Source organism: Macrotis lagotis, chromosome 1 (genome assembly GCF_037893015.1).
Source record: "Macrotis lagotis isolate mMagLag1 chromosome 1, bilby.v1.9.chrom.fasta, whole genome shotgun sequence".
NCBI lineage: Eukaryota > Metazoa > Chordata > Mammalia > Peramelemorphia > Peramelidae > Macrotis > Macrotis lagotis.
In genome coordinates this window covers 521,905,519-521,914,781 of record NC_133658.1, presented here as the reverse complement: position 1 = coordinate 521,914,781, position 9,263 = coordinate 521,905,519, and the positions used below count along the sequence as shown (strand labels likewise).

The 9,263-nt window shown below is 33.4% G+C and overlaps 1 long non-coding RNA gene across 1 annotated transcript; it reads right to left on the bottom strand.

The window, feature by feature from the left end:
* Positions 1 to 362: 362 nt before the first annotated feature.
* Positions 363 to 9,079, bottom strand: LOC141520907 (uncharacterized). Its single transcript, XR_012477793.1, has 3 exons — positions 8,972 to 9,079; positions 1,987 to 2,128; positions 363 to 547 (listed from the first exon to the last, which is right to left on the bottom strand). It is a non-coding gene; the product is annotated as an uncharacterized LOC141520907 (long non-coding RNA).
* Between the last annotated feature and the right edge of the window lie 184 nt (positions 9,080 to 9,263).

Genomic DNA, 9,263 nt, shown 5'->3' with positions numbered 1-9,263 from the left:
TAAAAAACAAAACCACTCTAAAAACACAACATTGCTTAATAGACTGTGAACTAGGACTATATATATTATCTAGTAAATTTAAGACTAAGACTTCTATTCTAAATATGGAACAACAGGGATGATCTTTATTCAGATGTCAAGTCAAAGATGTTTTAAATTCCTAGAAAATATCTCCTACAGTGTGTTTTTTATGTGTGCATGTGCACTTGGCTTGAATATTCTACTTATTTTTTTATCTATTTTATATTTTTATTTTCATGTATAGATTTAACTCCTGGATACTTGTAGTTTCTTTGGTCCAGTAACAAGAGAATTTTGAAGAAATGGAAGAATCTTCAGTGATAACACCTGTGCTTTGTTTTATTTTTACTGCTAATCACCTGGTCACATTGATGGTATTATCCCAAAAATACTAGTGGAAATTTTTGCTTCTCCCTCTTTACACCCAGTCCTGGCCCATTGTTTCACATTGGGTTTAGATAGAGCTGGAAAGATTGATGAGATTGTCATAGAAGAAATATAGGCATGATTGGGCCAGACTTGAAGGCTAAGGGAAAAGAAAGAAAAAGTATGGTTCTAAAATTCAGAAAAAGGTGACCTAATTTGGCAAGAAGTAAAGAGATTAAAAAACAAAGATTATGAGAAATTCAAAACACATCTGAATTTGGAGGATGAATTGACCAAGTCAAATTTAGCCAAAAATTTAAGTGTGTCAAGGTAGAGGAGGGAGGCCTCATAGACTTAAATGAGCAAGTCTGCAAAGGAAGACAAATAGTTCATTATAATGGCAGAATTTCCAGGTGGAGAGTATCTAATAGCAATATGATTTGTATCTGAAAGTGTTGGTGAGATTAACAGGGAAATATATCAATGACAGTTGTGAGACTGTGACAACTTCACTTAAAAAAGTGGATGATTTCTCATAGGAGGTGGGCCTGAAGAATTAGAGCATTGAGACATGTTTCCTCTATTTGGTTATCTTTGGTAGATCCACCCCCCCCCCCCCACCTTTTGTCACATCTTATAGTCCAGAGTAAAAAAGAGGCATAAAAATTTTCCAGTAAATTGGAAATACCCCCCTCACTTTACTATGCAATATATTAAAACAGGACATATGACCCTACTAGAAAATTTGTTCAAATTCAGTGGCCTAAGTAGAAATTTTCAGAAGCTATTAGAACTAGCTATTTTTTTTTTTGCTCCAAGCAACCACCACCAAAAAAACTTCATAGTTTTGGAATAACCTTGGAAAAACTATTTCCTACCAAATAATCATTATCTTTACGATGCTCATTTGCTTATTTGTATCTGGGAACTCTGCCAAACCTCTGGTGAAACAGGATTAAGTTTATGACTAAGTTTGACTTTTGTAGTGTCAAGAAAAAAATTTAAAAAAAATTAAAAAAAACCAACCTTCTATTACTAGCACTATCTTTTCTCTCAGGTTATTATATTTCATGAATATATCAAGGTCAAATCATTTCAATCTTGTTCATATGCCAAAGTTTTAATCACTATTTAATCATTTGAGGGCTCCATTAAGAAATTATTTCTCTCTTGTTTTTTGCCAGGGGAGTAGCTGAATTTCTTTGACCTGTCCTTTATACATTTTACCTAGTCCTGTTATTTGATTGGATTTGCCTTATCTGATGGGAGATATAAAAGGCAGTCTTTGCCCTTTCATCTTTCAGATGATCATACTTTTAGAGGTGGAGGGGATGGATCTTAGAAGCCATCTAGTTCAAACCTTTCATTTTACATATGAAGAAGATGAAAAAAGGGTAAGGAATTTGGTGAAGAGACTTGAACAAGTAAACACAATAAGTGGCAGTTAGGATTCAAAACTAGACCCCTCACTCACAAATTCATGGTCAAGGTTAGATCTTTTGATTCCAAAGTAAATGCCTTTTCACTAATTTAGGGTAATTTAACAATTCCCTATATAACTGATTAATTGGAAGATCTATGAATGAAAACTAGACACACCTAAGTAGATAGGAGTTCCATGCCTGGCATCAAGAAGGCTCATCTTCCTGGATTTAAATCTGGCCTCCGATGCTGATTAGTTGATTGGCCTTGGGCAAATCATTTAACCCTATTGGTCTCAGTTTCCTCATCTGTAAAACAACTGGAGAAGGAAGTGGCAAACTATGACTGAATCTTTGTCAAGAAGTTCCCAAATGGATCATGAAAAATCAGAAACTACTAAAAAATGACTCAACAACAAAAACAACAATGAATGGAAGTATTTAATTTTATTTTTCCTTCTATCTCCTCCCTCTGTTATGTATAGCTCAAGGCAGCAGAGGAAATTGATCTGAGCAAAATAAATGAAACAGAGCCAAAGAGAAAGAGGCAGATATAGTTAGAGAGATGGAGGAATACAAAGATAGAAAGACAGACACAGATAAAATCTATATCTAATATATATATATATATATATATATATATATATATATATATGTATATATGATTATCCCACATGATCAGTCAGCACAACAAATTAAATGGGAATTTTGGGGGAGTTTTCAGATGTTTTACAGTTTTACAGACATGAAGACCAAAAAATAATACAGAAAAGGTTTAGCAACTCAAATGTATAAAATATATGTATAAGTATTGAATATAATATTAACCCAAATTTTACAATAAAGTATTATAAATACATTATATAAGAAAAAGAAAAGACTTTTCTGGTTAAGAAGGGAAGGCCAAAAATTTTATGTGAATTTTTCAGATCATGGGTGTACTATCCCCTAACCCGCATACTGTGGAAGTAATAATCATATTAACTTGGTTTTATGAGATTATGCTTACTATTTGAAACTGAAAACTGTGACTTCATTGGTATAATGAATCTCCAGAGAGAGAACTGCCCCTAATAAACAAGAACAATTGGCTGTAACTCTTAGTCTTTCAGTGTTTGCCATGGGTACTCAGAGAAAAATCTTTTAAGGTAACCTAAACAATCATTCAGAGGCAGAATTAGACACATCTTCAAACATTAAAGGCAATTCTCTATTGATTTTAACATTTTTTTCTTCTCTGATATAATACAGGAATAATTATGTGACTTTCTCTTTCTCAGTTTTATAGTCATTATATTTCTGTTTTCAAACATTTTTCTTAACATTCAAAATTTTATATTAGCATATTGTGTTGTCAAGGCACTGTATTATTTGCTAGGTAAGGGCACAATGATTTAAATAACATAAACCCCATAAATAATAGTTTATATTTAGGTATAGTTAATTGTCAGTTTTCAAAATATTTTCAATAGAAAATAACCACTTACGACTTATTGGAAATATTAATACTGGCTCAGAGAGATCACTGAGTTGTACAAAATCACATAACTGGGAAAAGGTAGAAAGAATTGTTCTGGCAGATCTAGCAGAAATGGTAGACATAGCTTTTCTGATTGCTAAACTAGCACTTATCCTACTAAACTACATTAATTATTTTCCATAAAATAGATAGATAACAAGAATTTCTCAAATCACTCACAACTCAATACTCTTAACCAATTTGATATTTTTTTCCTTTTAAAGATTTTATTTATTTTGAGTTTTAAAATTTCTTCCCCTAATCTTGCTTCCCTCCCCCCACCCTCCACAGAAGGCAGTTTGCCAGTCTTTACATTGTTTCCATGGTATACATTGATCCAAATTGAATGTAATGAGAGAAAAATCATATCCTTAAGGAAGAAACAAAGTATAATAGATAGCAAGATTACATAATGAAATATCAGTTTTGTTCCTAAATTAAATGTAATAGTCCTTGGTCTTTCTTCAAACTCCACAAATCCTTCTCTGGAAACAAATGGGATTCTCCATCATAGCTAGCCCCAAATTGCCCCTGATGGAATGAGCAAGTCCATCAAGGTTGATTGTCACCCCCATGTTGCTATTAGGGTGTACAACATTTTTCTGCTTCTTCTCATCTTGCTCAGCATCAGTCCATGCAAATTTTTCTAGACTTCCCTGAATTCCCATAACTCCTGGTTTCTAATAGAACAATAGTGTTCCATGACATAAATATATCACACTTTGTTAAGCCATTCCCCAATTGAAGGAAATTTACTTGATTTCCAATTCTTTGCCACCACAAAGAGGGCTGCTATGAATATTTTTGCACAAGTGATGTTTTTACCCTTTTTCATCATAACTTCAGGATATAGACACAGTAGTGGTATTTCTATATCAAACGGTATGCACATTTTTTGTTGCCCTTTAGGCATAATTACAAACTGCTCTCCAGAAAGACTGGATGAGTTCACAGCTCCACCAACAATGTATTAGTGTCCCAGCTTTCCCACATCCCTTCCAACATTGATCATTGTCCTTTCTAGTCATATTGGCCAGTCTGAGAGATGTGAGGTGGTACCTCAGAGATGCTTTAATTTGCATTTCTCAAATAAGTAATGATTTAGAGCAATTTTTCATATGAATATGGATTGCTCTGATTTCCTCATCTGTAAATTGCCTTTGCATATCCTTTGACCATTAGTCAATGGGGTAATGGCTTGTCTTTTTTCATTTAAATTTGACTCAGGTCTCTGCATATTTTAGAAATGAGTCCTTTGTCAGAAATACTAGTTATAAAGATTGTTTCCCATTTTACTACATTTCTTTTGCTCTTGGTTACAGTGCTTTTATCTGTGCAAAAGCTATTTAATTTAATGTAATCAAAATCATCTAGTTTGTTTTTAATGATGTCCTCCATCTCCTCTTTAGTCATAAACTGCTTCCCTTTCCATAGATCTGACAGGTAAACTACTCCTTGATCTTCTAGTTTGCTTATAATATTGTTTTTTATGTCTAAATCCTGTATCCATTTGGATCTTATCTTGATATAGGGTATGAGGTGTTGGTCTAATGTAAGTTTTTTCCACATAACTTCCAATTTTCCCAGCAGTTTTATCAAAGACAGAGTTTTTACCCCAATAGCTGGACTCTTTGGGTTTATCAAACAGCAGATTACTATAATCATTTCTGGCTATTGCACCTAGTCTATTCCACTGGTCTACCACTCTATTTCTTAGCCAATACCAGACACTTTTGATGACCAATGCTTTATAATATAATTTTAGATCTGGTAGGGCTAAACCATCTTCTTTTGCATCTTCATTGAATCCCTGAAAATTCTTGAATTTTCTATGAATTTACTTGCAACTTTTCTAACTCCTTAATTTTTTGGAATTTTGATTGGCAGGGCACTAAACAGGTGGTTTAGTTTTGGCAGAATTGTCATTTTTATTATATTAGCTCGACCTAACTCTAAGCGGTTGATGTTTGCCTAGTTATTTAAATCTGATTTTATTTGTGTGAGAAATTTTTTGTAATTGTTTTCAAAAAGTTTTTGATTCTGCCTTGGCAAATAGACTCCCAGGTAATGGGATTTCTCTTTCTAGCTCTTCCTGCTTTATCTTGCTAGTCATATATAGAAAAGTTGAGTATTTATGAAGGTTTATTTTATATCCTGTGATTTTGCTAAGGTTGCTAATTGTTTCCAGTTGTTTTTTAGATGAATTTTTGGGATTCTCTAGGTATACCATCATATCATTGGTAAAGAGTGAGAGTTTTGTCTCTTCCTTCCCAATTCTAATTCCTTCAATTTATTTTTCTTCTCTTATTGCTGAAGCTAACTTTTCTAATATAATATTGAATAGTACTGATGATAATGGACATCCTTGTTTCACCCCTGATCTTACTGGGAATGCCTCTAGTCTATCCCAGATAAAATATTATGCTTGCTGATGGTTTCAGATAGATACTGCTTATTATTCTAAGGAACTATCCATTTCTTCCTACACTCTCTAGTGTTTTAGTAGAAATGGGTACTGTATTTTGTCAAAAGCTTTTTTAGCATCTATTGATATAATCATATGATTTCTGATAGGTTTGTTATTGATATAATTAATTATACTAACAGTTTTCCTAATATTGAACTAACCCTGCATTCCTGGGATAAATCCTACTTGATCATAATGTATTATCCTAGTGATAATTTGTTGTAATCATTTTGCTAAGAGTTTATTTAATATTTTTGCATCTATATTCATCAGGGAGATAGGTCTATAACTTACTTTTTCTCATTTAACTCTTCCTGGTTTAGGTGTTAACACCATATTGGTGTCATAGAAAGAGTTAGGCAGAGTTCTGTCTTCACTTATTTTTCCCCAATTTTATCTTAACCTCAATATTCTTTTTCTCCTTAGCCACTTGTCCATATCAAGACTTTACAACTTCTGACTGAATTTCAATTTAATTAGTCAAGGATATCTTGCAGAATTATTTTAATTCGGATAATAATAAAATTTTCATAATAATAATAATGAGAATGATATTATCACCTGATATTTATATATCATCTGTTATGCTAAACATGTCACAGTGATCTCATTTGATCCTTACAACAACTGTGAAGGGGAGAAGCTCTTACTCTCACTTTACAGTTGAGAAAACAGACTAATAGAGGTTAAGTAACTTGCCCACAATCACCCAAATGCCTGAGGTCAGATTTGAATCCAGGGCTTTTTGACAACAACCTCAGCATCTATCCACTGTACCACCTTACTACCCATAAACTCATAATGTGCTTGCATACATTACATTGGATCTCCATGGAGACCATAAACCCAACATCCTTTGGAAGGTTAGTGGCCCCCAGGCCATTGATGCTGCTTCCGCTCCAAGTCCCTGGGAACTTCTTCTGCAGGTGATATAGACCTTGCCTCCTCAGCAAACACAGCTACTTAACATATAGAAAAGATTCTCAACACAAAAATCCCTTTATATGGTTCAGTATCTAGAAGCAGACATGATTTTATCAGTGGAAATTATATTAAAGATGTATTACTATCTGCTTTGTCAATTCAATACAGTGATCTGGGAACCTTTCCATTTGTTTGCAAGCAAAATCTCCCATGTTAGCTGTGTCCCTGAAGAGTGTCTCTCATTTTCTATTTGTATTTCCAGGGTTTAGAATATTCTTAACATTTAGTAAGCACTTGGTGAATATCACATTATCATCAATAACAACAGTAACTAGCATTAATGTATCAGTTGAAGATTTTGCAAAGTTTTTCCTCACCATTATCTTAGGATATTATACTGAATTTACAAGTGAGGAAACTAAAAGACATAAATTAATTGGTTCAGGTCCAAACAGTTAATAGGTAGTTGAGATGGTATTTGAACTAAGGTCTTCCTAACTCAAGTCTAGAGCTCAGTTCAATATGCCACCTAGATTTTCCTTTCTTCCTTCCTTTCTTTTCCTCCATTTCCTCCCTCCTTATCTTCCTTTTCTTCCCTTCCTTCCTTCTTTCTTTACTGTCTTTCCTTCCTCCCTCCCAACTATTGTAATAAGTTTAATTGGTTTCTTTACTTCCATTATCGCCCCTCCCCAATTTAAAATTGAGCCCCTAAATGTACCAAACTGTGCATATGCTAGAAACTATTGATATTGCCTATCAATTGGGGAATGGATGGACAAATTACGGTATATATATAAATGGGATAGAATATAATTCTGCTATAAGAAATGATGAAAAGGATGGTTTCAGGGAAACCTGAGATTTGTAAAAAATTGATAAAGGGGTCAAAGCCAGAAGAATAATGCATAATAAAACAAATGTATGAATGTTAACATTTTTGAAAGATAATTTGAAAAGATTTTGGACACCAAAATGGCCAGTCATGATTCCAGAGGGGACCCTCATACCCAGATTAGGGTTTTACATCAACTCTGCTTTCTATATTGCCCATATTTCCTTCACATCTCAACTAAAGCCCCACTTTCTATGATAAGAGTCATCCCCATTTTGGTCTGAATATATGTTATTTGCCTATTATTAAACCATGAATTCCATGAAGGCAGAGACTGATTTGTTTTTGTCCTTTACCTTTTCTTTCATATATCCAATACTTAGCACAGTTCCTGTAACACTTTAATAAAAGTTTATTGACTAAATGATTTTATGACAGAGAAGTGATGGACTATAAATGCTGAATGAGACACATTTTCGGACTTTGTAATTTGTTGTGCTTAACCATGGATTCTATTTAACAAGGTTTTTTGCTTTGTTTTGTGTTTTGCCTTTTCTTATTCTCCAGTGAAAAGGTAATTTTAAAAAAGAAAGTAAAACTAAATGCTTATTAATTGAAAAATGTTTTTTGACCATGTTAATTCTCTAATAATTTCCAATTGCCTCTACATTTTCATATTTTGTTTACCTGACATTAATGCTCTTCAAAATCTTTGATTTTACCTACATTTTCACATGTATTCCTTATTACTGCACAATCCTAAACACCCCCCCATAACCATCCTACTTCATTTTCCCTGAACTCACATCTCATATTTCACTTGAGACTTCTAGGTAATGTATTAGACCGTGGGCTGAACCAGGGAGTCAAGACCTGACTTCACATTTGACCTTACCTGTGTGGACCTAGGCCATGTCTTCCTATTTTCTCAACTGTATATTCTTTCTAGGTTTGTTTGAGGATCAAATTAGAGAATATTTGTAAAGTATTTAGCATAGTACTGGACCCATGGTAGTTATTTAATGAGTGTTCCCTTCTCCTTTCATCTTCCACGTCCTTTTTTCAATAACTGGAATTTGTTTCCTTCTTATGTCTCATTCCTTTATTTCCACTCAGTCCTATGTATTTTCACTTCTTCAAAGCTCCACTTGAGCATATTTCCTGATACCCTGTTTGTTAGTACTTATTCTCTCATCCATCTTATTTGTATTTACTCATCTATAAATATGCTTTAAGAAATAATGAAAGGTTTCAGGGAAACCTGAGATTTTTATAAATTGATTCATAGTAAAGAGAACAAAACTAAATATTAATGGGTATTAAAACAGCATTATGAAAGTTAACAGCTTTGAAAAGATTTTGAACATTAAAATGACCAATCATGATTCCAGAGGACCAATGAGGAAGAATGTTATCCATACCGTTCCATCTCCAGAGTACATCAGCTCCTTGAAGACTGCTTTTGATTTTCTCTTTGTTATCTCCAGGGACTTTCACAGTGCCTTACACATAATAGTCTCTTAAATAAATGGCTGTTGAATGAATGAATGCATAAAATAAAAGTAACAAAACTCACATTTATATAGAACTTTACTATTTACAAAGCACTCACGACTGAGCAAGTAAATTTTTTTGTATTAATGGCAGTCACATCGATTTATTGGCTTAAGGTGCTTCTTGCCATTAGCAAGTGTGAAATGAGACAAAACCCTC